A 6,671-nucleotide genomic window follows, 5' to 3' on the forward strand; every position below is an offset into this window, starting at 1 on the left:
TAAGAGCACAGAAATCCATGGAGAAAGTAAGAGGGGTTTGAAAATTAAATCCGTATTAAGGTTTTATTGTTTTACCATTACCATAAATACAAGCGGGTCCGGCAGTCTTTGTTTTCTCGTACCGGTAGGAGATGAGGTGGGTTTGATTTTTTATTACACAAATTTCTGAGCGACTGAGAAGATATTAATTTAAATTTGTAATAACATGACTAAGCACTGTATTAGTACTGATTTATTGTTGTGTTGTGTAGATACTATATACCTGATGGGGGACCGGCGTGGGAATCTTTGTTTGTAGTAGTACTCACAAGTCCGCAACAGTGTGTCGGATCCGCTGAAGATCCATTGATTCACGACGTCCGAAGACATACTTTTAACACATTATAATCGCAGAAGTTGAATCCGCGGTAAAATATTAAATTCAAAAGTCGCCTCTTTTATTTAGAGTGTAAAGACAAGATGAACTGTTGTGTTTGAGAAACTCTGACTTTGAGGATATTCTGCAACGAAGCCATGCGTCTGAAATGCGAACCATTGATCGCCTACTCGTATGCTACTCTTAACAATTTGACTTCGGTACACCGTCTATCTACATTCGACTATATTCATTCATTATTTGTTGAGCCGTCCGGCACGATATCGACTCGAGCGCTGGAGACGTTTTACTTTATATTTCTTTTAAAAATAGACGAGTGGAAAGATCGAGTAAACCGGTATATTGAACGAAATAAAATTTATGCACGATATTCTTTCTATCAAATTCGGGTAATTGATAATGATATAAACATGGATATTTATCAGATTCATACATACACATTTTATGTTCACCAACTTCTTGTATGGCCCTGCACTTGTCGTAATTTAGTTGTTACTTAATTAAATTAATACTTATTTGTATTTTACAGAATACAAATAACATAAAAAAATAATCTCAAAGCCCACCACACCCCTATCGTGTTACTGTTTAAAATTTCTAATTCGACCCCATTTCACCTCTCGCGTGAGCACCCCGCGTTAAGTTTACCCCTGTTTTAATTTGCACATATCGTCCGCATGTTGTTTTATTCACAATGCTATTTGGAGATATGGCGTTAAATTTGTTTATTTTAATACAACATGGATAACTACTCTAATTACGAATGTTAATAATTCAGTATCGTGTTTTACTTTGAATTATTTTGTCTAATTTGTTTGTTTATGTTTTGTTCCTAACACACTGTTTTTGAACCTTTAAAAATATAATAGGATATTAATACATATTTACAGTAAAGTAGATTTTATTAAATCCCATAAATATTACACTGGAATTTGATCTGGTATCAATTCAGAAACTAAGAAATATAGTTCAAAAAACTAAAAAACACGCTTCACTACATAGTATAAAACAAAGTCGTTTTCTCTGTCCCTATGTCCCAGTGTATGCTTAAATCTTTAAAACTACGCAACGGATTTTGATGCAGATTTTTTTAATAGATAGAGTGATTCAACAGGAAGGTTTTATGAATAATACAAGCATAACATACTAGAAAAACACTGATAATTTTACAGATTTCGTAAATAAATACATTTTTTTGGGCTTACATTGGAAACGCTGGCTTAACCGTAAAAGATAAATCAAAATCTACAGTATTGTACACCTTAAAAATATCTACAAATAAGTCCGCGATAGCATATGTCTATCTGTGTTGCGTACACCACAATAACTGTTTTTATGATTTAAAAAGAAGATAAAAATTAAGTTCATAATAAAATGGTTTTAATAGATATCAAATATTAATCCTTATCGAAATAAATTGTTTGAAAAAATCAAGCGTTTAATGTAGATAAAATTTGCTCCTTATAGCATGTAAATTGGAATTATAGTTTCGAAGATCCTACGAGTATAACATTTTGCGGGATGAATATAGGGGGAGGCACGCGCTATCAATGCAGGTGATTTTCGTTTGGTTTGATAGAAAGTAACCATTAACATAGAAGATAGTATCGTAAAATCAGAGGTGGTGTTGTTGCCTGGGATTTTAACCTCGGACCCCTCGATTGAGAGGCCGAGTTTCTTAACCACTAGGCTATCACTGCCTATTAACATATTATATTTATTGTTGTAAAATACCTATTTAACTGTAGAACATGTGAATTAGCTTAACCTCTGTGCAGCACTTACGTGGAAGATCATTGATTTTTTTACAAAAGGAGAGAGAGAACAGTTTTGTAAGTGGGGTGAGAGTGAATCAGGATAATGGAAAAATGATGAACGTGTCATGTAATTTTTCTCTGAGTTGGTGCAGTATTGGTGCAGTACCAAATGGTTTTATATGCGGTCTTCGCCGATAGAAAAAGTGAATCGAAAGAAAGATTTAAATGAGTAATTTAAATTGATTTAAGTGTGACGATAATTATACATAGCTTTTATAATATAGGAGTAACAGACGAGCATGAAGTCCACCTTATGGTAACTCCCCCATAGACATATGTAATCAACCCCAGATAGGATTAGATATTCCTAACTGGGTTCAGCTACTGATGCGCCACTACCGCCGCTGCTGTATAATTGTGAAAAAACCGTGGAGTGCTCCACTTACCAATTTTCGAAAAGCACCCCACACTTTTTCCACAATTATACAATTTACTGTTCCTTAATTGATTCCTAGATTGAAAATTATTTTCTACTTTTTAGTTGATTTTATCATAAAAGCGTGTTTTTTAGTTTTTTGAACTATATTTATTTTATTAATTTTTAGTATTTGTTGCTATAGCGACCATCATTATGCATCGTCTGTAAAAAAATCAAGTGTCTATCTATACGGTACGGTTTAAGAGATAAAGCCCTGTGACTCACGAACAGACAGCGGACGGTTTCGTTTTATCCTTTGAGTACGGAATTCTAAAAATCATTCTACAAGTTGGCATTATAGATATGTTTCAGTACATTTGAGTTATAGGGAAATAACAATATTATTTTTCAAAACTAAAAATCAATCTAGTAACTTTGCCTGATCTCTGCCTAAGGCGCTTTCTCTCGTCTCGAAAATCGTTAATTCTGAGGATGTTGATAAGGACAATGGTACAAAATTATTAAAATCGTGTATTGTCATCGGTTTTTGATAATTCTTCAAAATTTTGAATTAAACTGAACGTTCAAAGTGGATAGAAATCGGGTTCAAATATTCCGTTACTGTTACGTACATACATACAACCCAAGCTAATAAAAGCGTGTTAAAAATATATGCTTACTAATTTACATTACAGAAGCATAATTTAGTATAATTCTGGTCTTCTTCTGGTTTTTACTATTTGGTAAAGGGTGGGTCCGGTCCGTATAGATTCAGACCTTACCTTTATTCATGATCACATTTATACAATTGTGTATATTATATTATTATAAACGTTAGTATGTCATCACTAAAAAGGGTGAAAATTTTTTAAAAACAATACAACCAGCTTGTATGTCACTACAAAATAAAAAATAATTCAAATAAATGTTGGCTGTGGAGTATTACTGAAGTCGGTGCTTATATTGAATACGCTGTTTACGTGGTTATCCAACAAAATATACTGAGTGCCGACTTTTTATTTTGAAAAGTTACGTAATCTTGACGCTATGATAGAAGTTTTTCAACTCTCTGCATAGCGGCCGTGTGGCCTAATGGATAAGGCGTCGGACTTCGGATCCGAAGATTGCAGGTTCGAGTCCTGTCATGGTCGATTATTGTTTCAGTTCGTACTTTTTGTTTTGTTTTATTTCGCAGTTTATATACGGGTAAATAAGTAATTGTTCTTTTTACAATTGTATTTCCCGTAATCTAAGTTCCTCAAAAAAAATGTCAAAGATTTAGCTTTTCGCGTCGAGTAAAATTTATGTAGCAGTTTCCTAAATTAATTTATATAATGATATTCATTTGTTACCTGAAAAATAATAAGAAAACTAAGAAAGGAATTAAAAATCTAATAATATTTTTCATTTACAGCCGGAATTGGATTAAGTTGTTTTCAAACTATGCTTAATTTTATTATAATTACTTAACCAGCATATAAAAATAAGTATTTTTCGGGAATCTATATTTATACATGTATACTAGCTGAGCCGGCAAACGTTGTGTTGCCATAAAAACAAAAAAAATAATAATATTGACCAACCCTTATCACTTAGGGATATGAAAAATAGATAGTAGCCTATTCTCAGACCTACTGAATATGTAATAAAATTTAGTGAAAATCGGTAAAGCCGTTTCGGAGGAGTACGGTAACTAACATTGTGACACGAGAATTTTATATATAAGACTAGCAGAACCCGCGGCTTCGCCCGCGTAAAAAAATATGATCTATATATATAAAAGCGAAAAGATACTCACGTTCAAAACGTATTAATCAAGGTTTTGACTAAACTACTAAAGCTAGAATCATGAAATTTGAAAGCTTCATTTTATAATGTAGATGCGCACTAAGAACGGATTTTTTGATATTCTACCGTTAAGGGGGTTAAATCGGGGTTGAAAGTTAGTATGAAAGTCCGTCAGTTTTAAAGTAAACTGGATAAAAATTGCTATTTAGCTTTCTGATTTAAAGTAATAAAAATCTAATCTAAGGGTTTTTCCAAAATCTACCCTAAAGGTGGTTAAATAGAGGTGGACAGCTTATTTTAAATTTTGCCATTTCGGAAGCCAGTACTATGAAAGTTAGCCATTGCTTTACTGGTTAGATATAATAGAACTTTAGTTCTACTGATTTGGAAAATCAACCCCTATGTGGGTTAAATAAGGGTTGTAAGTTTGTATGGAATTCCCCCAGTTTTGATGTAAACTCTATGAAAATCGGTATTTAGGTTTTCGATTAAAAATAATTAAATACCTATTACACCATTTTTGGAAAATCAACCCTTAAGTTTGTAAAATAAGGGTTGACAACTTATTTTAAAATTTGCCAATTTGAAAGCCAGCACTATGAAAGTTAGTCATTGCCTCATTGGTTAGATATAGTGGAAATTTAATTCTACCGTTTTTGAAAATCAACCCCTATTTGGGTTAAATAAGGGTTGTAAGTTTGTATGAAAGTGCTTCAGTTAATGTAAACTGTATAAAAATCGGTATTTGGGTTTTCGATAGAAAATAATTACACACCTTTTTTATAGTTTTTGGAAAATCATCCCTTAAGGTCGTTAAATGGGGGTTGGAATTTTATTTCAAACTCCGTTAATTCGGAAGCAAGGACTATAAAAACTTGCATTTAGCTTTCCTGTTGGAAATAATAGAACATAGATTTTTTACACCATTTATGGAAAATGTACCCTTAAGAAGGTAAAATAGAGGTGGAAACAATCAACCCCATTAGGGTACTATAAGTAAAGAAAGTTTATTTAAAAACCGTTATTGAAGTTACTTCCTTTGGCGTGTCTGGAAAAATAACAGAGTGCAAAGAGGTTGAGTGTAGGGCGAAATACCTAAATTTACTCTATTCCATAGGAACCGTCCATGTTATATGCCGCCTTACATACAGTGGTTCTTTCCAGGGTCGCTGGCTGGGCGGTTAAAGCTCCCATTCTTGCCGCCCGCAACTCCAGAAGTCCCCCTTTAGTCTCGTAAGACAGGCAGGGGATAATTTAGCCCTGTTCTTGCCCAAAATTTTAATCCAAGGTCTATGTGTCTACCACATCACCATCACTAATCCACGCATAACCACAACCATGCCCCACGGCAGGACAAAATGTTGGCACGCAGTGTGTCCAAAGTATTTACGATGTACCTAATCAGTATACCAAAATGTAGGCCAATTTGAATAAAATTACGCATTATCATATATGAAATATGCACCCGTCCACGTTGTCGTTTACCTATTTGTCTGAATAGACGTTATCTGAAATTTCATGTTTCTAACTTCGAACCTAAAAGATTACATACATATAACACTTCATTTACCTCCTTAGTAGAATTTAAAAAACATTCCTATGTACATATGCATCAATAAATAGTTTATCAGCAAATTTCTGAAAGCTAATATTCAGCACCAACGGTTGGCAACCCGACGTCCATGGGTGGTGTGTGGCCCGCGACTTGCCCTTGTGGCCCGCGGGTCTGCGCGTTACTAATAATTGGCCAAGTGCAAGTCAAACCCGCACCTAGAGGGTTCCGTACAACCAAAATTTTAAATTTCTAGTATTTAATATTGCAGCAGCCATTAAAGTACACACATTGTGAAAATTTGAACTGTCTACCTTTAACTTCCTCTTCCAGAATTTTGGTCCCATAAGAAAATACTTTTTAATTATTTTGTTTAATTAAAAAATAAAGTTAGATGTATTTATTTATTATTGATATGTTAATTTAGTCATGGGAATTATATTCCGCTAATAATAACAAATTATAAAGTTTGACGGTTAAATTAGGGTTATTGTTACACAAATATAAAAGTATTTTGATGAAGTTCATCGGATTTAATTTTCATGCGACGGTATATTTGACTTAGACTTTCATGATTATCATAACTTCATAAAAAGTTGTACACACACTTGCACATGTATAGGTATATATTTTATAATATTAATATGTTATAGTTGTTAACGAGCATACATTCGAGATGGTAAGTCACTGCCATCCATGAACACAAAAAAAAACAGATAAGGTTGCTTTTGTAGCACAGGTCGAGCAGATCTTAACACCGCTAAGGCAGAAATAACCAAC

The 6,671-nt window shown here is 33.5% G+C and overlaps 1 non-coding gene across 1 annotated transcript; it reads left to right on the forward strand.

Moving 5' to 3' along the window:
- Positions 1–3,629: 3,629 nt before the first annotated feature.
- TRNAR-UCG (transfer RNA arginine (anticodon UCG)) lies at positions 3,630–3,702 on the forward strand. Its single transcript has one exon. It is a non-coding gene; the product is annotated as a tRNA-Arg (tRNA).
- The last annotated feature ends 2,969 nt before the right edge of the window (positions 3,703–6,671 follow it).

This window comes from Epargyreus clarus, unplaced genomic scaffold (genome assembly GCF_041222505.1).
Source record: "Epargyreus clarus isolate Ecla_fem2 unplaced genomic scaffold, WU_Ecla_fem_2.2 ptg000023l, whole genome shotgun sequence".
NCBI classification, from domain to species: domain Eukaryota; kingdom Metazoa; phylum Arthropoda; class Insecta; order Lepidoptera; family Hesperiidae; genus Epargyreus; species Epargyreus clarus.